The sequence below is a fragment of the Heterodontus francisci genome, chromosome 37, assembly GCF_036365525.1.
Source record: "Heterodontus francisci isolate sHetFra1 chromosome 37, sHetFra1.hap1, whole genome shotgun sequence".
Taxonomy (NCBI): Eukaryota; Metazoa; Chordata; class Chondrichthyes; order Heterodontiformes; family Heterodontidae; genus Heterodontus; species Heterodontus francisci.
Window position 1 is genome coordinate 4230573 of NC_090407.1, and position 25604 is coordinate 4256176.

The following is a 25604-nucleotide window of genomic DNA, read 5'->3' on the forward strand; positions in this document are numbered from 1 at the left end:
TTTAAGTCTATGTAAATTCCAGTAAACAGCCTTGGTTCACCTGACAACAGGTCCCATAACCCTGAGCTCATTGAATCTGCAAGAAGTTACCAGCTCCTCCACAATCCCTTGCAATTTTGAAAGTAGGAGGGACTCCCCAGCGACCCAGCCACTTGTAAGTTTGTTACTGAGTCTGTGCCGAGTCACCTGACTTTAGCAGGGTCAGGGGAGAGGTGTTGCTACTAACCCCAGAGGAAATCAGTCTAGGTTCCAGTCTGGTCAGTGACCAATAACGGAGAGCATATGTGGATATCATATAAGAACAGGATCGGGGCTGAACAGTAAAGCCTTGGTCTTCAAACAGGCTGCTTGCCATCTTGAATGGATAGAACATTTTTCCCATTAACACTTGCAGCATGCGAGAACTCAAAATCTATGCTTTACTGGCTAGGCTCAGAGGAAACATGGTCACTTGATCAAAGCATAAAAAGGTGGTTTGTGCTCACAGAAAGGTGACACCTTTAGAGAAAATTAATGGAAAAAAGAGGGAAGTTTTTTTTGTGTATAGAAGAAATGGGTAGCCACACCTAACAAATTGTACTGATGTAAAATTGTTTATTTTATGAAGTAGGTTACTTTACTGCCTGGTAAAGGAACTGAGCAAATTGCTTTCCACAGCTCACCTGAAATCTCACTAGTTTACCTTCCACACTTCTCTAATTCAACAAGTTCAAACAAAATAAAGTGGAAATAAAACATACAGTTCTCTTTTCACAAAAGAGTCAGAAGTGAACTGGAAACCTGAACTGGGGCCATTTTTCAGAGGAATAATAGTTCTGGAGTTCCGCTCAATTCGAGCAGATTAACCATATACAGCACAAATCTTCATTTCCCCCACCAGGAACAAGAAATTGAGTCTATATGGGGATTATATATACCCATATATAGAAGGCGGGGCTAAAGTGTGGTGGGTCGAAGAGACTTAGCAGTTGACAGGTAAAAAGACAGAAGTGCAAGGGGAGAGCCAACTGTGTAACAGCCCCGACAACCAATTTTACCTGCAGCACGTGTGGAAGAGCCTGTCACTCTAGAATTGGCCTTTATAGCCACTCCAGGCGCTGCTCCACAAACCACTGGCCACCTCCAGGTGCTTACCCATTGTCTCTCGAGACAAGGAGGCCAAAGAAGAAGATATACCCAGCAATCTGCATTGTCTCTCCACTGATTGCCCAGCTGGTTACCGTAATGGTTAGTGGAACTGTACTGACCAGCAAGGTTTCCGGTTCAATTTCCCCTGTGCTGATGTGTATAGTCTCAGATAGAACATTAACTGACAAAAGACTGAAAATTGGGTGATGCAGTGGGTTTGAACATATCCTTTTAATTCTCTAAGACCAAGGTTCAGATGCAGCCTAGACTGATATCATTAAAGTCCCCTCTCTCTCTGGCTGTAGCTTCAATCATTCTTAGGGCCGAGACCATTCAGCCCACTGAGGCTATACCGGCTTCTGAAAGAACTATTGACTTTGTCCCATTGCCCTGCCAGTTCCCCGTACCCTTTTACATTCTTTTTAACGTATTTATTTACTTTTATAAATCTATTAATGGACTGTGCTCCCACCACTCTTATATTCCATGGGCTTGAAGCTTTCCTTAAAATCATCTATAAAATAAAGGGAATTGTATTGTATATTGTAATGATTAATCCCTTGTAGCTTTTTGGTTGACTTAGGATGACGGAGATTTAGGATTTTTTCCTTTTGGGGTTTCACTGAAGGAATCTATTTGGGGGGAAGAGCTTGATGTTTTATCACTTCTCTGAGCTCCTACAGAATGTCACAGATGTCGACTTGGGCTAATTCCGAGCTGTTCTCAGTCAGTTAAATAATTAGCAGGGCACCACCACTAGAACGAGATCCAAACCCTCCTTTTGGTGCTAATTTAACCCTCCAAGTTAAACCCTCTTGTTTGGCAATAAAAGAGTCAATTGAATAAGGGGAAATAATTATATTTAAAATATCTGTAGCTGCTGGAATAACTGTGCAGAGCAGAGGCACAGGAAAGATTATGACAGCTCCCTGTAACAGGAAAGCACATTTTATTTCCCATATTGTATCTGTACTTGTGATTTGGAGCAGCAAATATTTGGGTCAGTTGGTTAAACAATAACCAAATCTCTCATTGCCTAGTGACATGGTTAGAACATGGCTGAAGAATGTGACAATGATCTGTGTGGTTGGCAGTGACACCTGGGTTCAAATCAATGGCTTCCAAGGCTCATCTGAAGGTCACAGGTCATTGGTCTCCTGCATGCTGATGCCTCCCTCAGTTGGGATATTTTGGAACATGGAACACAACATGAGGTGCAGCTTAAGCAATCTGGGTAATTGTTGTTTCAAGACACCAAAATATTGCTCAACCAGATTGTATTTGCACTGTGGATTTAACATTTCAATCACAGGCAGCACCAGACCACATGAAGTGCACTCTTGTATGTGAGAGAGTCAGAAATAGAAGCAATAAATATCACACTAAGTCAAATACTGCTTCTGTGACTCAGCTGCTTGTGGCAGATTAAGTTCAGGAGCCATCAGGATGGATGTAAAGTCTCTTCAGTTCAAGAGGATTGTTTGTCATGTTAAGTAAGCAGTGATTTAGCACAATATTATTCCACAGGTAGCAGTCTGACACCAGTAAACATTTAGAGTGACAAGAGCCAACAAACTCCGATTAAATTGTTAGCTTCCCCCTTGCACCTTGAACAGGGGAAGAAGCACACCTGCATGGAGCTCAACTCGCCAGCACCTGAGCAGCAGTTAAAGTTCACTGTTAACCAGATGTGAATGGGACAGTCAGACCTTTGCTAACATTAAAGAAAAGGTTAAGAATAAGCACCAAGAGGTTCCAGGAGGAAGGTGGGGTCTCGTTTTGCCCAGGTTGCAGTTATCTTCCAACCAGGGTGATGTCACTGTCCCAATGTGGCCTCAAAACAAGAGCCTAGAAATTGTGTGAATCCAAAGAATATAATTAGTCCACTAGATCTGGTGGGAAAGGGATACAATTCCAGCCTGGAATCGTATCATGTGCTCACTGCCTCCTTTACAAATTGACAGGAAATCCACTCCAGGGATGTGGACACGTCAATTCCTTCCACAATTGTGTTGCTCCTGCACTTTGGGGACATTCACAGGCTTCCTGCAAATTCTGTGCAAAGCACCACTGATCGTCCCATTGGAATTAATGTGTGCTGAGAACAGGGCCCTTTCTGGGTAAAATATGTAGTCCTGTCTGTTTTGTGTCCATTTGCCACGTGAAATTAATGGTTTCCTCCAACAGAACATCATGAAGACCAAAACCAGCTTTCTTGACTTCAGCCATAAGTTTTGCCCCTGATTCCATCCTTTCCCCAGCTGCTCACTTGGGCACTCCCCAACCTTCTGGCCCATCCAATCCTGAGGTGACTTCTCTCTATGACCAAGCTGCTTACCTTCACCTCCACAATATCACACACCTCCTCTCTGCCTCATTCCCTCAACTGCTGAAATCTTTATCCATGATTTTGTTATCTCCAGAATCAACTTCTGCAGTATGCTCAGCAGCAATTTCCTGCTTCTATGGCTATTTGCTTTAAGACCCTGTGTTGTGGGATGGAAAGAGGAAGAGGTGTTAGCTTTGGTTTGGTGGTAGCACTCTTGCTTCTGAATCAGAAGGATGTGGGTTTAAATCCAGCTCTAGGGGCTTGAGCACATAACCTAGGCTAATGTTTCAGTGAAGTATGGAGGGAGCATTGCACTAACAGAGATGCCACCTTTTCAATGAGATATTAAACCGAGACCCCATTTGTGATTTCAGGTGGATGTAAAAGATCCCGTGTCACTATTAAAAGAGCAGGGGAGTTCTTGCTGGTGTCCTGGCCAATAATTATCTCTCACCTAACATCACTGAAAAAAAGATTTATTTGGTCATTTATCTCATTGCTGTTTGTGGGAGCTTGCTGTGTGCAAATTGGCTGCCGCATTTCCTACATTATGACAGTGACTACACTTCAAAAAATTCTTTATAGGTTGTAAAGTGCTTTGGAATGTCCTGGGATCATGAAAGCTGCTATACAAATGCAAGTTTTCTTCTTGTAACATCTTCACAAGGTAATTAGGTGTGGGATAACCCACTTCCTATTAACACATTTTAAAAAGGTTCTATTTTCCAATTACTTACCTTTTAACATTGACCGTTCTTCCTATGTAATTTTTATATCAAAGAATAGTCATTTTGTTTGAGATACTGGAGAGATATCATCATCTGTGCAACTGTATCCCATTGAGTCAGTAGCTTAAGTATAGGAGAGGGGAGAATAGGGGGGTGGGGGGGTGTAATCAGTATAACTGGTGCAATGGCAATGCCACCTTTCCTGTGGGCAGAATGTTGGTAAATATAGGCAGTTGTATATTATTGAAATAAATGTATCTACATATTAAACATTACCCTGAGCTAATCTAAAATAATGTTTGAGTAGGTATGGGTTAAAATAACACTGTGTAGATATGAACAGGTGAAGAAAGGTGAGTTACAGGATTAGGTCATTTATCGAAGCAGTAAAGGGATTAATGAACTGAAGGGAGGAAGATCAGAAAATAAACTTCAACTTGAATTACAAAAGCAAAAAATGCAGGTAAGCAGGAATTAAACTTCCCATCCCCATGTTACATACACACTCGGCAAGTAACTAGTACCCGAAACAACTGTCAATAACCAGTACCAAATGATCAATGATGAAATGCTTTGAAGAGCTCATGTTTCAGCATGTGTCCCCATCCTACTTTGCAACACTCGTCTGCTCACCTGTTCACATAACAGATACTGTTACACAGGGTGCAATTTCCCAAGGGCTGCAGTCACTCACAGCCTGAGAGTTTGTTCACTCACATATCGTGTGCCCTAGATAAATGCAAACCTGATTCAGGAGTGACCTGCATCACTTCACTTTCATGCTGTCCCCACTTCACTGCACTGCTAACCGACAGCATTAACAATGGCCTATCTAGTTCGGCTATGGGTTTTAAACTGTGCGCTCACTGACACACACACGCATCCTTACTGGAAACTCATGATCAGACCAGGAACTGAAGGGTGGATCCCTTGGTCAGAGGGAGCAAAGGATAAATGTGATCTGTCCTGTCTTGTCCGTCTGCCCATTAACCACACAGTACCATTAGCATTTGACAATTCAAGGTTGATTTTTGTGATCAGATGCAGAATTTTGTTCTCAGGGAGCAGAGACAGGGGCATCATTCTGGAATATCCATCCAGATTGGGAGGAAAGGCTGCCTTTCCACAGAGAGAGCCCCAGATGTGCAGCAGAAGAGTACTGCCTGTTGGGTTTGATTGCTCAGTGATTGATTGCTCTGTGCTATGTTTGTTAGACTGCTCACTATGCTGTTGGTCAACCCTGAGAGGGTGTGGTTCCAAAAGTGAAACTAAGGCAGATCTGGACAGCCATCGGAATAAAGCCAACACACACAGAAATTGTGAGTCTAGTTTTTCATGCTTGGGATATGTAATATAACGCTGTCATCTGTGGCTGGAAAGCCACCCTCTTCAGAAATCTGTGGCACTGAACCACTTACAGAACTGCCCTCACCTGGATATTCCAACGCGGGTTCAGGCATAAGTGACCAGCACAGAGAAGGCCCACCTGCTCTGTCGTTGATACAGTAAGTAACTGAGATTAAATATTTCTGCAGCTATTGTGTCCAGTTATGGGTTGACTGGTTTAGGAAGGGCACCAAGGCCATGGAAAGGATACAGCAGAGGTTCACTAACATAGTGGTTGCCAACCCTCCAGGTTTGGCCTGCAGTCTCCAGAATTGAAGATTAGCCCCAGAACACTGTTGTGGGCAACACCTGGGAGAAAACTCATTCAAAAAATAGTATTTTTTTTATTTTTATGAACACTTATTAAATATAAAAATATTAGAGGTGAAGATTAAAGGTTGTTTGACTAACAGTAGAAATCATCCAATTGGGTAGTGACGAGTCTTTTCACTTTCCAATTGGCTTGGGAAGGGGGGACATAATGAGGATTTGCTGTAACAATAGTGGATTGGTCAGGTGACTAATGGCTGGCGTGTGGGGTGGAGCAATTGGCAGCAGGAGATCATGTGATGAAACCTCCAGGAATACATTCAACCAGAGTTGGCAACTCTCTACTAAGATGACACCAGGAATGAGAGACTTTAGTTATGAGGATTTATTTTTCATTGAAAGGTTAAGAGGAGAACTGATCTAGGTGTTGATATTTCTGAAAGGTTTTGATAAGATAAATAGGGAAAAACTATTTCCACTGGTCAATGAGTCAGTAATTGGAGAGAAAAATTCAAGATCATCCCTAAAAAATGAAGGGAGAGTTTGGGACTTTCTAAAATAAAAGGGCCTAAGATTCCCAACCAGAAACAGTGTTAGAAGCAGAATACATCTCCGATTCAAAAGGAACTTGGATCAATATGTGGAAAAGAAAGATGTAAAAGGGTTTAACTCAGTGGTAATTCTTGCATCTTGAAGTCTGAGGGATTGCTGCACAGTCTGAGATGCCATCTTTCAGATGCGACATTCAACCAAAACATATATCAACCTGAATGAACAAGATCCTATCGTACTATTTGAAGAAGAGCAGGGAGTTGCCCTGGTGTCCAGGACAATACTTTTCCTCAACCATCAACAACCGAGGAACTAATCATTTGCCTCATTGCTGTAGATGCCTTCCTGCTGTGCACAAATTGGCTGCTGCATTTGCTGATATCACAACAGTAACTACATCTCAAAAATAATTCATTTGTTGTGAAGCACTTAAGAATGTGCTGAGGATGTGAAAGTTGCCAAGTAATTGCGAGCTCTTTATGGACAAAGGGCAGTGGAATGATACAATGTGGAGAGTTCTGGCAGAGAGCTGCTACAGGCATAATGGACTAAATGTGTGATCTTGGACAGCATGTTAATTGTGAGAAGAATTACAGCCAAGCTATTTCTGTTCTCACCAACATCTATGCAATGTTTTTCTATTCACCATCTGAAATCCAAATCACAGACCACCAGAATACCCACCGAACCCTCACATCACACATTATGGGCCGGATCCGGTTCTCCGCCTGACTTTGGGTTTTTGGGGTGGCTGGAGAATTGGAGCGGCAGTGGCAACCACGGAACCTGACACCGAGATTGCTGGTTCCGATGTTCCCGGGGTCGGCGAAGCTCCATGGCAGCCCCTCCACCGTTCTGCAACAGGATCCTCCTCTAAATATGATAATTACCTCTTTGCATCCATTTGAATGTAATTCCCCGCCATCTTACTATCAGTTCCCAATCTTGAGCTCGACGTGCAGCACTCATGCCTTCACTTTCCCGTCCATGAGAAGCTGCACCACCAAGGGGGGGAAGGGGTCAACTCTGCATTGTGTGTATGGATAAGTGGGGGGGGGGGGGGGGGCGGGAAGGGATCAACTCTGCATTGTGTGTAAGGATAAGGGGGCGGGGGTGAAGGGGTCAACTCTGCATTGTGTGTATTCATAAGGGGGGACGGGGGGAAGGAATCAACTCTGCATTTGGATACACTGTTTGCAGGGCTGTCAGTCTTTTGAAGATGGTGCCAGCACCTGCTCCTGCTCCTGTCAGGTGACGCTGTTCACTGCATCGCCAGTGCCACCCCACCACGTGATTGTGGGGGGTTGGCTGCCATCGTTAAGCGGCGGGTGGCCGTGTGGGTTATGTTTGGGACAGCCGCCATGTACTGCGCCCACCGCCGCTCCTGACGTATCTTGTGTGCCATCATGTTTCATGTGATTGATTCAGTCTTATCCAGCTGCACTTGTCCATTTGACCCTCAACCTGAGTAGGTAAAATAAATTACCAAAAAATTAACTTTAATCAGAAATCCAAGTACTCCTGGTCATTATTCTAATGAATAGACAAGCAGCCAAAGGCAGTAACTGAATCAGAATCTTTCAACCTTCGAACCTTCTCAATTTTTGCTCTTGTGATCTGTGATGGTATCTGAGCTCTGAGGTTTAATTATTGTATCTAGTATATTCCATCTGTTATCCTGCAAGTAATGTCTGAAAATGATATCTTTATACACAATACATATTTATTGAAAATATACAGATAATTTTCCTGTAATATATCTTCTCTAACCTCATTATTCTTTTGCATCTGGAAGGCACTCACTTGTGTGCTCATCAATGAAATGAGCTGAACAGAAACATTTTCTAGAAATCAAGAACTGATAGCCAGGATTCAGGAAAGATGTTGCTGATGTGTCTGGAGATCCATGTTACTGGTTAGCCTGTATGTGTCTGGAATTAATCCAGGACAAAATATATACAGGACAGGACCTGGAACATGGCTGATTTTGAGAAGTAAATCGCTTAAGGCTGTGACATGTGTAAATCACACAGATAAAATCTGGAGGGAGCACAGAGGTCTACATTATGAGTTTAATGCTATGCATTTTTGCAAATATAATCTGTGTTTTTAATTCTTTGCAAAATGTTGTTTCAGTTTGGCTCCGTTAATGTGCAGGGGTGATTAGAGATGGGCAACAAATGTTGGCCTTGCCAATGATGCCCACATCCTGTGAATGAGTAAATTAAAATAAAAATTCTATCCTTGTCTCTGGTCAGAAGACTGTTGGTTTAAGCTCTTTACCAGAAGTAAGTGGAACTTAGAGGAAGTGGTCATTACTGGAAGTGATACTCTGTGTTAAATTAGAACAGATTAAATTTAATTTAATTTGACATAAAGCTATCTGTTTGATCTGCTGGATATTACCAGGAACAGTTTAATTGGTCATTCACCTCTTCTGTTTCTAGGTTCTTGCGATGTGCAAAATAAAGTTATCTCACACTGCACCCCGTCTCTCCACAGGTGGGGTGTCTGCCAGAATTACAGCAGCTGAGTGGGAGAACGCCTGAGAAAATTCTTGCAGATTGTCTTTAAGTCATGCATGACTTTAGACCAAGGATTGTTTGACTACAAGTGAGTTGTTGAGGAAGTGCATGAAGGAAAAATGAATAGACGGATATATTTATAGAGTGAGCTGAAGTAAGGATGGGAGGAAGCTCGTGTGGAGTATATACACTGGCAGGGACCTGTTGGACTGAATAGTTTGGTTTGTTTCTGGTCTGTAAAATTGTACCTTATTCTGGTCAGCACAATGAGTTAGGAAGTAGGTTCTCTCCTAAGGCATCATCATGTTTTCTCTTCATACCATTTTAGTTAAGTATTCAAAATAACAGTTCTATCATATAAATAAATATACACAAGTCCCATTTACCCATCTCCCAGTACACTAACACTAATTCTCAACTGCATATTCAAATCCCTCCATCGAACCCTGCTCCCCACCCCTGCCAATCTCTGTAACTTTCTCCAGCCCCACAACCCTCCAAGGTCTCTGCGTTTTGTCCATCCCCCTCTTCCTTCGGCTCACCATTGGTGGCAGTGCCTTAGTTGCCTAGACCCTAAGCTCTGCCCTCCCTCCGTAAATCTCACCTCTTTTTTCCTCCTGTAATGCGCTCCTTAAAAAAACTGCCTTGTTGACTAAGCTTTTGGTCACCCGTTCTAATTGATCTCCGTAGCTCGTGTCAACTTTCCTCCATTACAGGTGCTACATAAATGCAAGTTGTTGTAATTATTAAAGTGTAAACTATATGAAATCCACCCTGATATTTTGCATAGCCACATTTATTCCCTGTTGTGACATCCCCAAATTGAAAAATATTCTGTAGCAATAAGGTTATCATAGATTAAATACTTTAGACAATATTTCATTCAACACCATGTTTCAAAAAGATTTTATTAAAAATAATTCTGATGCACAGTTACAAATAGTTTCTTTTGTACAATGTTCAGTCCATTCTTTTACAAGGTGCTTGACAATAGATTAGGCAAAGCATTTCAATGGCTTTACGAAATATTCCTAGCTGAATTTTACAGTCAAATCCAGCTCCTGGTATCATAGTTACACTCTGATCAACACCTAAAACTGCAACAGTTTTTGGTTTAAGATTAAACTGTACTGGTAAAAAAAACACATCTCCTAACAAGATAATGAAACATGTTTAAAATCAGAAATCAATTCTACAAGTGAGGCTCCAGATGCAGAGCCTCACTGACCCGAAATGCCAGTCCCAGAATAAGCCCGACAGTGTTGTAGTGCTATTGTGTCTGTGGCCTTATCTTGCACTCGTGCTCCCTTATAGGCAGGTTCCACACAGGGGGGAGCAGAGCCTTCTAAAAATTACTCTTCTGTGATCAAACAGTTAGTGATGTAACAGGTCAGTGGATTGTTTCACAGTGTTACACACCATGTTTGTTTTAAATGAGGTTTCCATTTAGTCGAAGCAGAGAGTTAAAAGTCATGCATTTCCAACCCAAAAACTAACGTGGTTTTGATTTTACTCTTTTTTTAACCTTTTCTGGCCATCTGCTTACATCCCTCACCTCCAGGGATGAGGGACTTCAGTTACATGAATAGATTTGAGGTTGTTCTCCTCAAAGAGAAGGTTGGGAGGAGATTTGATCGAGATGTTCAAAATCATGAGAGATCTAGATAGAGAGCAACTGTCCCCATTGGTGGAAAGGATGAGAACCCGAGAACAGAGATTTAAAGTGATTGACAAAAGAATCAAAGACAACACGAGGAAAAACTTATTTTATGCAGCGAGTGGTTAGGATCTGGAATGCACTGTCTGAGAGTGTGGTGGAGGCAGGGTCAGTGAGTGTTTAGGATCTGGAATGCACTGTCTGAGAGTGTGGTGGAGGCAGGTTCAGTGAGTGTTTAGGATCTGGAATGCACTGTCTGAGAGTGTGGTGGAGGCAGGGTCAGTGAGTGTTTAGGATCTGGAATGCACTGTCTGAGAGTGTGGTGGAGGCAGGTTCAGTGAGTGTTTAGGATCTGGAATGCACTGTCTGAGAGTGTGGTGGAGGCAGGTTCAGTGAGTGTTTAGGATCTGGAATGCACTGTCTGAGAGTGTGGTGGAGGCAGGTTCAGTGAGTGTTTAGGATCTGGAATGCACTGTCTGAGAGTGTGGTGGAGGCAGGTTCAGTGAGTGTTTAGGATCTGGAATGCACTGTCTGAGAGTGTGGTGGAGGCAGGTTCAGTGAGTGTTTAGGATCTGGAATGCACTGTCTGAGAGTGTGGTGGAGGCAGGTTCAGTGAGTGTTTAGGATCTGGAATGCACTGTCTGAGAGTGTGGTGGAGGCAGGTTCAGTGAGTGTTTAGGATCTGGAATGCACTGTCTGAGAGTGTGGTGGAGGCAGGTTCAGTGAGTGTTTAGGATCTGGAATGCACTGTCTGAGAGTGTGGTGGAGGCAGGTTCAGTGAGTGTTTAGGATCTGGAATGCACTGTCTGAGAGTGTGGTGGAGGCAGGTTCAGTGAGTGTTTAGGATCTGGAATGCACTGTCTGAGAGTGTGGTGGAGGCAGGGTCAGTGAGTGTTTAGGATCTGGAATGCACTGTCTGAGAGTGTGGTGGAGGCAGGTTCAGTGAGTGTTTAGGATCTGGAATGCACTGTCTGAGAGTGTGGTGGAGGCAGGTTCAGTGAGTGTTTAGGATCTGGAATGCACTGTCTGAGAGTGTGGTGGAGGCAGGTTCAGTGAGTGTTTAGGATCTGGAATGCACTGTCTGAGAGTGTGGTGGAGGCAGGTTCAGTGAGTGTTTAGGATCTGGAATGCACTGTCTGAGAGTGTGGTGGAGGCAGGTTCAGTGAGTGTTTAGGATCTGGAATGCACTGTCTGAGAGTGTGGTGGAGGCAGGTTCAGTGAGTGTTTAGGATCTGGAATGCACTGTCTGAGAGTGTGGTGGAGGCAGGTCCAGTGAGTGTTTAGGATCTGGAATGCACTGTCTGAGAGTGTGGTGGAGGCAGGTCCAGTGAGTGTTTAGGATCTGGAATGCACTGTCTGAGAGTGTGGTGGAGGCAGGTTCAGTGAGTGTTTAGGATCTGGAATGCACTGTCTGAGAGTGTGGTGGAGGCAGGTTCAGTGAGTGTTTAGGATCTGGAATGCACTGTCTGAGAGTGTGGTGGAGGCAGGTTCAGTGAGTGTTTAGGATCTGGAATGCACTGTCTGAGAGTGTGGTGGAGGCAGGTTCAGTGAGTGTTTAGGATCTGGAATACACTGTCTGAGAGTGTGGTGGAGGCAGGGTCAGTGAGTGTTTAGGATCTGGAATGCACTGTCTGAGAGTGTGGTGGAGGCAGGTTCAGTGAGTGTTTAGGATCTGGAATGCACTGTCTGAGAGTGTGGTGGAGGCAGGTTCAGTGAGTGTTTAGGATCTGGAATGCACTGTCTGAGAGTGTGGTGGAGGCAGGTTCAGTGAGTGTTTAGGATCTGGAATGCACTGTCTGAGAGTGTGGTGGAGGCAGGTTCAGTGAGTGTTTAGGATCTGGAATGCACTGTCTGAGAGTGTGGTGGAGGCAGGTTCAGTGAGTGTTTAGGATCTGGAATGCACTGTCTGAGAGTGTGGTGGAGGCAGGTTCAGTGAGTGTTTAGGATCTGGAATGCACTGTCTGAGAGTGTGGTGGAGGCAGGTCCAGTGAGTGTTTAGGATCTGGAATGCACTGTCTGAGAGTGTGGTGGAGGCAGGTCCAGTGAGTGTTTAGGATCTGGAATGCACTGTCTGAGAGTGTGGTGGAGGCAGGTCCAGTGAGTGTTTGGATCTGGAATGCACTGTCTGAGAGTGTGGTGGAGGCAGGTTCAGTGAGTGTTTAGAATCTGGAATACACTGTCTGAGAGTGCGGTGGAGGCAGGTTCAGTGAGTGTTTAGGATCTGGAATGCACTGTCTGAGAGTGTGGTGGAGGCAGGTTCAGTGAGTGTTTAGGATCTGGAATGCACTGTCTGAGAGTGTGATGGAGGCAGGTTCAGTGAGTGTTTAGAATCTGGAATGCACTGTCTGAGAGTGTGGTGGAAGCAGGTTCAGTGAGTGTTTAGGATCTGGAATGCACTGTCTGAGAGTGTGGTGGAGGCAGGTTCAGTGAGTGTTTAGGATCTGGAATGCACTGTCTGAGAGTGTGGTGGAGGCAGGTTCAGTGAGTGTTTAGGATCTGGAATGCACTGTCTGCGAGTGTGGTGGAGGCAGGTTCAGTGAGTGTTTAGGATCTGGAATGCACTGTCTGAGAGTGTGGTGGAGGCAGGTTCAGTGTGTGTTTAGGATCTGGAATGCACTGTCTGAGAGCGTGGTGGAGGCAGGTTCAGTGAGTGTTTAGGATCTGGAATACACTGTCTGAGAGTGCGGTGGATGCAGGTTCAGTGAGTGTTTAGGATCTGGAATGCACTGTCTGAGAGCGTGGTGGAGGCAGGTTCAGTGAGTGTTTAGGATCTGGAATGCACTGTCTGAGAGTGTGATGGAGGCAGGTTCAGTGAGTGTTTAGGATCTGGAATGCACTGTCTGAGAGTGTGGTGGAGGCAGGTTCAGTGAGTGTTTAGGATCTGGAATGCACTGTCAGAGTGTGGTGGAGGCAGGTTCATTGAGCGTTTAGGATCTGGAATGCACTGTCTGAGAGTGTGATGGAGGCAGGTTCAGTGAGTGTTTAGGATCTGGAATGCACTGTCTGAGAGTGTGGTGGAGGCAGGTTCAGTGAGTGTTTAGGATCTGGAATGCACTGTCTGAGAGTGTGGTGGAGGCAGGTTCAGTGAGTGTTTAGGATCTGGAATGCACTGTCTGAGAGTGTGGTGGAGGCAGGTTCAGTGAGTGTTTAGGATCTGGAATGCACTGTCTGAGAGTGTGGTGGAGGCAGGTTCAGTGAGTGTTTAGGATCTGGAATGCACTGTCTGAGAGTGTGGTGGAAGCAGGTTCAATCATGGCTTTCAAAAGGGAATGGATAAGCACCTGATGGGAAAAAATTGCAGGGCTATGGGGAACAACAGTGGAATGGAACTAACTGTAAACATTCGATGATTCCCTGGCTGAGAGAATGGATCCAACACCGATTCAAAAGTCCCTCTGAAATTTATCACTGGAAGACGCTTATCTTGGGAAGTTATCCCAAGGTGGCTGGTTGCCATTTTTACACTGTCGCAAAACAATTTCAGGTGCACACTGACTCAAAACTGACAGTAAAAGGCAGAAACCAGGATCACACTGTTTAGTACATTAACCTGTACCAAAATGGGTTAAAGTATCACAACCACGAACTTGCTACACGCACACTGAGCACTCAAACCAGATCAGTGCAATTGTGAATTTTACCATTTACCACCAATTTCTTTACATCAGTGGACTGGCACTGCAGTGTAAGATGTAATCTTAAAATAATAACCCATTTTGAGTAAGTTTAATGCACCTGTTTAGCCTTTGAAATCTTTGCCTTATGTAGATTTTTGTGTATTTAGCAAAGTAAAGATTAATACAGTGCTTATGTAACAAAAGAGGCCAAACAATTCTGTACAGTCAAAAGGAAACATTTGGCTTGATTCCTCTTATATAAACACTCGGTCAAATTCACCTGAATCACAAATACTCCGTCTCATCGATTTCTAGTTGTAGTGAACAGCCACAGAAATCAGAAAAACTGGATTCTTGATCTCCACTAATTATAGACAAAAAAGGATGATGTAACTTGCTGGAATCAGACTGACATCACTTTAAATACAGTCAGACAATACAGGAGTTTAATATGGTACTTAAAGACTTTACAAGTGCCATTGGGAATTTCTGTCTTCCCCCTGCCCAGTGCCAGCTTTGAGAGTGTTCCTATACTATCCTGGGAATTCTGGCCTGCATGCCCATTCTAGGTCTAGGAGAAGCGACAAATGCTGAGCAGATATTGATTCCATTGTTTAGCCAAGTCACCAGAAATGGTAAACATTGAATTTAATTGAACCCAGGGGCTGATTGATCATCGTTAGAATGGAGGCATTTCATTTCCCTGTGAGAAAAACCTGTGGCTATTTAAGGGCCTCTGTCTCTCCTTCCACCAACCCCCGCTCCACCACCACTGGAGTGCACCTTGCCTTAACCCTATCAGAGTGGCACATGGCACTGTCTCTACAGGCATAGATTGCCTGGCCTGGTTATTAAAATGATCCCATCCCTAGGATTTGGGATGGGACCGATGTCCAATGCAGCGAGTGCCACCCCCCATCCCCCTCCCCCACCAACGCACTGCCCTAGATTTTAGGGGAATAGTATTTAAGTTGGAATAAAAACAAGAAATGCTGGAACCACTCAGCAGGTCTGGCAGCATCTGTGAAAAGAGAAGCAGAGTTAACGTTTCGGGTCAGTGACCCTTCTTCTTGGCCCAGTTCCGAAGAAGGGTCACTGACCCGAAACGTTAACTCTGCTTCTCTTTTCACAGATCCTGCCAGACCTGCTGAGTGGTTCCAGCATTTCTTGTTTTCATTTCAGATTTCCAGCATCCGCAGTATTTTGCTTTTATTTTAGTATTTAAGTTGGGTTTGTTTGACCCAGGTTTTACAGTCTGAAAGTGGTGAACAGGATGGAGCAATGACCTGTCAAACACTTGTTAGCAGTGTGGCTCTAGTCATTTCAGATACCAACCTGAAGTCCTTGGGATCAACCCCACAGTGGACATGTAAACATAGATCAGGAGCTGTAATCTGGGAAATAGTGTGTCATGTGCTGCAGTGTAGTCAGTGAGGTCCCCTGTAGTCTAGAGAAATGCACGGTTCATCAATGGCAGACTCCAATAAAATGATTTCACATTACAAAGTTCACTCTGAAGTGGGGCCCACAGCAGATTCACTTCTGCTGAGGCTGTTACTTAGTAACCACTCATTCCTATCAACTGGCCATGGACTGTGACGCTGATCAATGCTGGAGTACAGCAGCAGTGCACAGGATAAAACCCAGAACCAGGATAAAACGGGAAAGAGCCTGAAATGAGCTGTAACCAAAGGAAAATCACAACAATAAAAGTTTCATACAAGAGGGAATTTGGCACGGTGAATGGCAAATCATGCGACTAAGACATACAAGCAGGTGTAGTTGAACCATGAGAAGGCTGACTATACTTTTGTTGGTCTACAGTTAATCAAAACCACAGGGTACAGATAATACTTATCAAAAACATACATCATTTCCCGGCGGAGCAGCAGGAGAAGGTAGCGACTCTTCGGTGGGTAAGTGAAGGCACCAGGAGCTGTGTTTTAAAAGTTGTACTTACTGTTTTCCTTGTGTTCAAGTTACTTTTGGCGCGGGAGGAACCGGAAGCTGGACGGCAGCAAGGACTCCTGGGTAGGTATTTTCTTTAAAGGTGCGGAGCAGAGTTAACCCGAGACACTACACATGTAGTGTCTCCCACCCATACTCCTCCTCTAACCTAATAATAAGACCCTTTTTACCCTCCTCCTCTAACCAAAAAGGACTGAACAGGTAAGCTATTTCACTGTTTTTGTTAATATCTATATTTGTACTTAATTAAGGGGTAATTGAGTAAAAGAAATGGCAGCCAGGGGAGTGCAGTGCTCCTCCTGCAGTATGTTCGAGGTGAGGGGAACCTCCGGTGACCCTGCCGACTTCACCTGCTGGAAGTGCATCCGTCTCCAGCTCCTATCAGACCGTGTTAGGGAACTGGAGCTGGAGCTGGATGAACTGAGGATCATTCGGGAAGCTGAGGGGGTGATAGATAGAAGCTACAGGGATGTCGTTACTCCACAAAACAAAGGCAGCTGGGTAACAGTTAGAGGTGGGAAGAGGTCAGTGCAGGGATCTCCTGTGGTCGTTCCCCTCAGCAACAAGTATACAGTTTTAGATACTGTTGGGGGGGACGGCCTATCGGGGGCAGGCTGCAGTGAACGGGCCTCTGGCACGGGGTCCTGCGCTGTGGCTCAGAAGGGAAGGAGGGAGAACGGGAGAGCACTAGTCATCGGGGACTCGATGGTGAGGAGTACCGACAGGCGGTTCTGTGGGCGCAAGCGAGACGCACGGATGATTTGTTGCCTCCCTGGTGCCAGGGTCCGTGATGTTTGTGATCGCGTCTTCAGGATCCTTAAAGGGGAGGGGGAGCAGCCAGAGGTCGTGGTGCACATTGGCACCAACGACGTAGGAAGGAAGGGTGGCACAGATGTTAGAAGTGAGTTTAGGGAGTTAGGCTGGAAGCTGAAAGCTCGGACGGACAGAGTTGTTATCTCTGGTTTGTTGCCGGCGCCACGTGATAGTGAGGCTAGGAATAGGGAGAGAGCACAGCTGAACACGTGGCTGCAGGAATGGTGTAGGAGGGAGGGCTTCCAGTTCTTGGATAATTGGACTGCATTCTGGGGAAGATGGGACCTGTTCAAACAGGACGGGCTGCATCTGAACCAGAGGGGCACCAATATCCTGGGAGGGAGGTTTGCTAGTACTGTTCGGGAGGGTTTAAACTAGTTTGGGAGGGGGATGGGAACCGGACTTGTAGTCCAGGGACCAGTGGGTCCACTCAGAAAGACAAAGAGTGTAGTGAGGTATTGGGGAAGGTAGCACTGTCGCAGAGGACAGATGGGCACGGAGAAGGGTTAAAGTGCGTATACTTCAACGCAAGAAGCATCAGGAATAAGGTGAGTGAATTGAAGGCGTGGATGGGCACTTGGGACTACGATGTTGTGGCCATCACTGAAACGTGGATAGGTGAGGGGGAGGAATGGTTCTTGGAGGTACCTGGTTATAGATGTTTTCATAAGATTAGGAATGGTGGTAAAAGAGGTGGGGGGGTGGCATTGTTAGTTAGAAATAGTGTAACAACTGCTGAAAGAATTTTCGAGGAGGATCTGCCGACTGAGGCACTGTGGGTTGAGGTCAGGAACAGGAAAGGAGCAGTCACCTTGATGGGAGTTTTCTATCGGCCCCCCAATAGCAGCAGGGAGGTGGAAGAGCAGATTGGGAAACAGATTTTGGAAAGGAGCAGAAGTCACAGGGTAGTAATTATGGGGGATTTCAACTTCCCAAATATTGATTGGCAACTCTTTAGATCGAATAGTTTGGATGGGGTAGTGTTTGTGCAGTATGTCCAGGAAGCTTTTCTGACTCAGTATGTAGACTGCCCGACCAGAGGGGAGGCAATATTGGATTTGGTACTAGGTAATGAACCAGGGCAAGTGATAGAGCTGTTGGTGGGCGAGCACTTTGGAGATAGTGATCACAATTCTGTAGCATTCACTGTGGTAATGGAGAGGGATAGGTATGTGCAACAGGGCAAGGTTTACAATTGGGGGAAGGGTAGATATGATGCTGTCAGGCAGGAACTGAGGAGCATAAGTTGGGAGCATATGCTGGCAGGGAAGGGCACGGTCGAAATGTGGAACTTTTTCAAGGAGCAGATAGTAGGGGCCATTGATAAGCATGTCCCTGTCAGACAGGGAAGGGATGGTCATGTGAGGGAACCGTGGTTGACAAGAGAGGTTGAGAGTCTTGTTAGGAAGAAGAAGGATGCGTATATAAGGTTGAGGAAAAAGGGCACAGGCATAGCTCTGGAGGGATACAAGATGGCCAGGAAGGATCTGAAGAAAGGGATTAGGAGAGCTAAGAGAGGGCATGAAAAATGCTTGGCGGGTAGGATAAAAGAAAACCCCAAGGCCTTTTACGCGTATGTCAGAAATATGAGGATGACTAGGGGGACCGTAGGTCCGGTCAAGGACAATAGCGGGAGACTGTGTGTTGAGCCGGAAGAGATAAGTGAGGTTTTGAATGAGTACTTCTCTTCGGTATTTACGAATGAGAAGGGGTGTATTACTGAAGAGGACGGTGTGAAACAGACTGGTAAGCTCGAGGAAGTGCTCGTTAGGAGGGAAGATGTGTTGGGGTTTTTGAATAACTTGAAGATAGACAAGTCTCCCGGGCCTGACGGGGTATATCCAAGGATGTTATGGGAAGCAAGGGATGAAATTGCAGAGCCGCTGGCAATGATCTTTTCATCTTCTCTGTTGACGGGGGTGGTACCAGGTGATTGGAGGGTGGCAAATGTTGTGCCCCTGTTCAAGAAAGGGAATAGGAACAACCCTGGGAATTACAGGCCAGTTAGTCTTACTTCGGTGGTAGGCAAGTTGATGGAAAAGGTGCTGAGGGATAGGATTTCTGAGCATCTGGAAAGACACTGCTTGATTCGGGACAGTCAGCACGGTTTTGTGAGGGGTAGGTCTTGCCTCACAAGCCTGATTGAATTCTTTGAGCAGGTGACCAAGCAAGTGGATGAGGGTAAACCAGTGGATGTGGTGTACATGGATTTTAAGTAAGGCATTTGATAAGGTCCCCCATGGTAGACTTATGGAGAAAGTCAGGAGGCATGGGATAGTGGGGAATGTGGCCAGTTGGATTAAGAATTGGCTAACTGATAGAAGGCAGAGAGTGGTCTTAGATGGTAAATACTCAGCCTGGAGCCCAGTTACCAGTGGCGTGCCACAGGGATCAGTTCTGGGTCCTCTCCTGTTTGTGATTTTTATTAACGACTTGGATGAGGAAGTCGAAGGGTGGGTCAGTAAATTTGCAGATGATACAAAGGTTGGTGGAGTTGTGGATACCGAGGAGGGCTATTGTCGTCTGCAAAGAGACTTGGATAGGTTGCAGTGCTGGGCTGAAAAGTGGCAGATGGAGTTTAACCCTGAAAAGTGTGAGGTCGTCCATTTTGGAAGGACAAACACGAATGCAAAATACTGGGTTAACGGTAGGGTTCTTGGGCATGTGGAGGAGCAGAGAGACCTTGGGGTCTATGTGCATAGATCGTTGAAAGTTGCAACTCAAGTGGATAGGGCTGTGAAGAAGGCATATGGGGTGTTAGCGTTCATTAGCAGAGGGATTGAATTTAAGAGCCGTGAGGTGATGATGCAGCTGTACAGGACCTTGGTAAGGCCTCATTTGGAGTACTGTGTGCAGTTCTGGTCGCCTCATTTTAGGAAGGATGTGGAAGCCTTGGAGAGGGTGCAGAGGAGATTTACCAGGATGTTGCCTGGAATGGAGAATAAGTCTTACGAGGAAAGGCTGAACATTCTAGGCCTCTTCTCGTTAGAACGGAGAAGGATGAGGGGTGACATGATAGAGGTTTATAAGATGATCAGGGGAATAGATAGGGTAGACAGTCAGAAACTTTTTCCCCGGGTGGAGCAAAGCGTTACAAGGGGTCATAAATTTAAGGTGAAGGGTGGGAGATATAGGGGGGATGTCAGGGGAAGGTTCTTTACCCAGAGAGTGGTCGGGGCATGGAATGCCTTGCCTGGGGAAGTTGTTGAGTCAGAAACTTTAGGGACTTTCAAACGGCTTTTAGATAGGTATATGGATAAAGGAGAATGATGGGGTATAGATTAAATTGTCCTTGACAGAGGACAAAGGATCGGCACAACATCGTGGGCCGAAGGGCCTGTTCTGTGCTGTATTTTCTATGTTCTATATCTCGTCTCTTCCATGACAAATCACACAACACAATTCATATCTAAAATAGACTTAAATAAAACAAGAACTTATATTTATATAGTGCCTTTAACACAATAAAACATCCCAAAGTGCTTTGCAAGAGGGTTTTAAAGCAAAATTTGACACCGAGGCAGTATTAGGGCAGATGGCCAACAGTTAGTCAAAGAGGTAGGTTTTAAGGAGCGTCTTAAAGGAGGAAATCGAGGTAGAAAAGCGGAGAGATTTAGGGGGGAATTCCAGAGCTTAGGGCCCAGGCAGCTGCAGTCATGACCAGCAAGTGGAGTAATTAAAATCGGGGGTGCTCAAGAGGCCGGAATTAGATGAGCGGAGAGGGTTGTCGGGCTGGAGGAGATTACAGAGATAGGGAGAGACTTGACCAGGAGCCAATGTAGTTCAGCGAGCACAGGGGTGATAGGTGAAGAGAACTTGGTGCGAGTTAGGATACGGGCAGCAGAGATTTGGATGACCTCTAGTTTATGGCAGGTAGAACGTGGGAGGCCAGCCAGGAATAAGTTGGAACAGTCAAGTCTAGAGGTAACAAAAGTATGGGTGAGGGTTTCAGCAGCAGATGAGCTGAGGCAGGAACAGAGTCAGGCCATGTTACGGAGGTGGAAAGAGGCGGTCTTAGTAATGGGGCAGATATGTGGTTAGAACCTCATCTTGGGGTAAATTTGGCACTATCTGGGTTCAGCCTCAGATTGTTGTTGATAGGGAGAGTAAATACAAGCAAAATACCAGTGGTCAAACCAGAATCTTTCATTACTTTTCCTGTTCGATAAACATTATGTGACAGTGAGCCTGTTTTTACCAATGCATGAAATTAAAGGGCAGCAAAATACCAGCTGCTTCAACAAGCCTGCCCCACACCATGATGGCTGGAGCATCATAACCAGAGAATCATAGAATCGTCATGGTACAGAAGGAGGCCATTCAGCCCATCATGTCTGTGCTGGTTCTCTGCAAGAACATCTCAGATAGTCCCACTATCCAATCTTATCCCTGTAGCCTTGCAAATTTTTTCGCTTCAGATAATTATCCAATTCTCTTTTGAAGGCAACAATTGAATCTGTCTCCACCACACTCTCGGATTCTAACCACTCGCTGCATAAAAAGGTTTTCCTCATGTCACCTTTGCTTCTTTCGGCAATCACCTTAAATTGGTGTCCTCTGGTTCACGAACCGTCCACCAACGGGATCAGTTTCTCTCTAACTACTCTGTCCAGACCCTTCATGATTTTGAACACCTCTATCAAATCTCCTCCTCATCTTCTCTTCTCTAAGGGGCACAGGCCCAGCTTCTCCAATCTATCCATGGAACTGAAGTTCCTCATCCCTGGAACCATTCTCATGAATCTTTTCTGTGCCCTCTGTAATGCCTTCACATGCTTCCTAAAGTGTGGTGCTTAGGACTGGACACAATACTTCAGTTGTGGCCAAACCAGTGTTTTATAAAGGTTCCCCATAATTTCCTTGCTTTTGTACTCTATGCCTCTATTTATGAAGCCAGAATCCCGTATACTTTATTAATGGCTTTCTCAACATGTCCTGCCACCTTCGATAATTTGTGCACATATACCCCCAGGTCCCACTGCTCCTGCATCCCTCTTAGAATTGTATCCTTTATTTTATATTGCCTTTCCTCGTTCTTCCTTCCAAAATGTATCACTTCACACTTCTTTACATTAAATTTCATCTGCCACCTGTCCGCCCTCTTGGGAGTCTATCACGACCTTCCTCATAGTTCACAATACTTCCAGGTTTTGTCATCTGCAAATTTTGAAATTGTGCCCTGCACACCCAAGTCTGGGTCATTACTATAGACCAAGAAAAGCAATGGCCCCAAAACTGATCCCTGGGGAATCCCAATATATACCTTCCTCCAGTCTCAAAAACAACCATTTATCACTACTCTCTGTTTCTTGTCACTCAGCCAACTTCATATCCATGCTGCCACTGTCCCTTTTATTCCATGGGCATTAACTTTGCTGGAAGGCCTGTTATGTGGCACTTTATCAAATGCCTTTTGGGAGTCCATGTACACCACATCAACTGCATTACCCTCATCCACCCTCTCTATTTACCTCAACAAAAAACTCAATCATATCAGTTAAGCACGATTTTCCTTTAACAAATCCATGCTGGCTTTCCTTAATGAATCCACATTTGCCCAAGTGACAGTTAATTTTGTCCCGGATTATCATCTCTGAAAGTTTTACCACCACCAAGGTTGAACTGACTGGCCTGTAGTTTTTTTTATTATTCTTTCATGGAATGTGGCGTCGCTGGCAACGCCAGCATTTGTTTCCCATCCCTAATTGCCCTTGAACTGAGTGGCTTGCTAGGCCATTTCAGAGGACAGTTTAGAGTCAACCACATTGCTGTGGGTCTGGAGTCACATGTAGGCCAGACCGGGGAAGGGCAGCAAATTTCCTTCCCTGAAGGACATTACTGAACCAGTTGGATTTTTACGACAATCGAGGATAGTTTCATAGCACCATTACTCAGACTAGATTTCAATTGCAAATTTTTATTAATTAATTGAATTTAAATTCCATATCCCCAGGGTATCAGCCTGGGCCACTGGATTACTAGTTCAATGACATTACCACTACGCAACCATTGCTGGGCTTATCCTTACACCCTTTTTTGAACAAGGGTGTAACATTTGCAATTCTCTAGTCCTCTGGCACCATCCCTGTATTTACGAAAGATTGGAAAATTATGGCCAGTGCCTCTGCAATTTCCACCCTTACTTCCCTCAGTATCCTCGAATGTATCCCATCCGGTCCTGCAGACTTATCGATGAAGTATAGCCAGCCTTTCTAATACCTCCCCTTTATCAATTTTTAGACGATCCAGTGTCTCAACTACCTCCTCTTTCATTATGACTTTGGCAGCATCTTCTTCCTTGGTAAAGACAGCACTTCATCTTAGCCTCCTGCAGTCTGATTACAATTGCAAGCACCTCCAGCTAAATATATGGATTCAGGCTGTCAGCAATGGCTCCAAATGAAACCACATGCATTCAACCCCAATTCATTTAAATTCAGTTGGTAAGTCTGTAAATATACTTTGCAATATTATCATATAAATGTTACCTTGTCCAATATTTTAACATCACTGTAAACCTACTTAACACTGACAGTCATGTCATACAAATATGGTAAGTGTTCTAATGACAACATTTTAGAATGTAAATTCCAAGTTATTTATGCCTGTATTCTATGGACTGCAACTTTAATACGGCATTGTGAAGCATTAATTATTAAGGAAAATAATTACAAATAATTACAAATAATACAAAAATCTGCAAATTAAGTCATGTCCAGTTCGAATTGGAATGTACTGATTATAACTCCAAATGTGACCCCAGTATTTGAATTTTGCAATCCTGGTACTTCCGTTCATAAATGTGCAGTATAATCAGTATCAAAGCTCTGAATATATCTATAAATAAGATATCAAAATGTAGATATTCAATAGTAACTCAGTTATCCCAAAAAACTATATTTTTGCATTTTTTACATTTTCTGTTTCAGAGACTATTGCTTTGTATAAACATTACCATATAAAAATAGATGTGTTCACTAATGCTAAACACATCGCAGAAAACTGACGTGTTATCATCGCTGTTCATTTACTCTCACTCTTAGGGAAGATTCGATAATGTCACTCAAAATACGGAAGGGATGTGAAGGCAGCGGGTTGATTGTGACTTTGGTGAAGAAGTCATGAACCTGAGAAAGATAAAAGTTATCTTTCAGAGTTTGGCCCTTTTAACGAATTCTCAATCTTGCCTCCTGCCTTATTTTATGTTTGATCCCCTCGTCCCATTCACCTCTTCACCTGAAAGACCATAAAAGCCCAATGCAGCAAACTGACTACTGCCATTTCTAGATGGAAGTGGCTGACCCCTACAAGCTAAAGTTATAACTAGAGCGTGTGACTTTCAGCTTGTATCTGCGTTTGTACGCAGGAAGATACGATGCTGTGACAATTTTATCATGAACTAAGAAACGGTTGAGAGCTGTAGACAATGTTTTCCACTGTGCAGGTATCTGCCTCGCCCAATGTAGCAGTGGTATTGTAATGGATACTTAGACCAGGCTTTTCCAGGAACCCAACCTGCCTGAAAAGTACCCAGTACAGCTACAACACCTTCTTAAACAAGTAAATCAACAATAATTGATCTGTCCAGGAGGTAGAGTGTGATCTCTGGCTGTATGAATGCAAATATCACAATGAATTGCAATGAAAAGCTGATATAACAGCCTGTCAGCTACAGTAATTAATTGTACAAGGAACCATTCTAGACTAGTTAAAGTCCAGTCAGTATTGCTGTACATACAATTTATTAAGTATGTAATAATTTACTTTCAAACTCAGCATATAAATTAACAAAAGTACAATGTACAGTATTAGAAGATCATTTCACTGATGTCAAACTCCCAATAGGGGGCTGTGCTCAGTAATGCGCAGGTTAGAGATAGCACGATAACACTGCAACAACTGCAGCACCGATACACAGAACCTCCCCCTCCCTCCCCCCCCCGCCACCCGCCATAGCCCCATCAGATTCTCTGTGAACCTAGCTCCCTGCTGGGAAGGTGGAATCAGTGAATTTACCCATGTATCTGCCATTTGTGAATATTGAAGAAATTAAAGTAAGAATTAAATCATACCTTTACTGGACAATAGCCTTGAAATGATACCCAGCACTATAGTTTACGAGCACTGAATACATTTGTATGGAGTTCCTTTTGTTATTTTAATAGAGGCAATAACACAGCTATCTAATTCCTTCATTTAAGTGTTCAGACAATGTAATTCCTGGACTAATATGTCCATATGTAAACCGTTGACCTGTTGTGAAGCTTTACAACAATTATTTACTAAAATGTAAAATGACTTTTCCATAAACTACAATAAACTGTTTTCAGAAGTTCTGAGATACGGATTGGTGTTTGTAATTATGGGACTGAGACCGGATGAAACCTATTTGCCAGTCTGGTTTCAATTGGAAAGACCCTTGCTCAAGAGGTTTCTCCTTCAATGACATGTTGCTTAGTAAAAGAGCAACTAACTGTGCTTCACAGTCAGAAAGCTGCCTGACACTATTCATCTGTAGTGGCTGCGGTGAGTGTATCAATACTTGGCTGGGCTGCTGGTTGAAGCTTTCCCATAGAAGGCTGAATGGAAGGATAGGGCTAGCTCATCACCCACAGGCACTTGGTGGGGGAG

At 44.3% G+C, this 25604-nt stretch overlaps 2 protein-coding genes across 6 annotated transcripts in view; one reads left to right on the forward strand and one right to left on the reverse strand.

Annotated features, from left to right (window-relative positions):
• Positions 1–12406: 12406 nt before the first annotated feature.
• LOC137351963 (uncharacterized) overlaps positions 12407–25604 on the reverse strand; it is a 60964-nt gene continuing 47766 nt past the window's right edge. For 2 of the 4 annotated variants that reach the window (XM_068016872.1, XM_068016875.1), the window contains one exon: positions 22875–24100. The gene's annotated coding sequence lies outside the window, so the exon portion shown is untranslated. Of the gene's footprint in view, positions 14557–22874; positions 24101–25604 lie in introns of those variants that run through there. The other 2 variants (XM_068016873.1, XM_068016874.1) reach the window with 2 other exon arrangements.
• si:ch73-236j9.2 (solute carrier family 35 member E2A) overlaps positions 15994–25604 on the forward strand; it is a 113767-nt gene continuing 104156 nt past the window's right edge. Inside the window, exons 1-2 of one of the 2 annotated variants that reach the window (XM_068016870.1) lie at positions 15994–16108; positions 23214–23416. The gene's annotated coding sequence lies outside the window, so the exon portion shown is untranslated. Of the gene's footprint in view, positions 16109–16235; positions 16362–23213; positions 23417–25604 lie in introns of those variants that run through there. The other variant, XM_068016869.1, reaches the window with a different exon arrangement.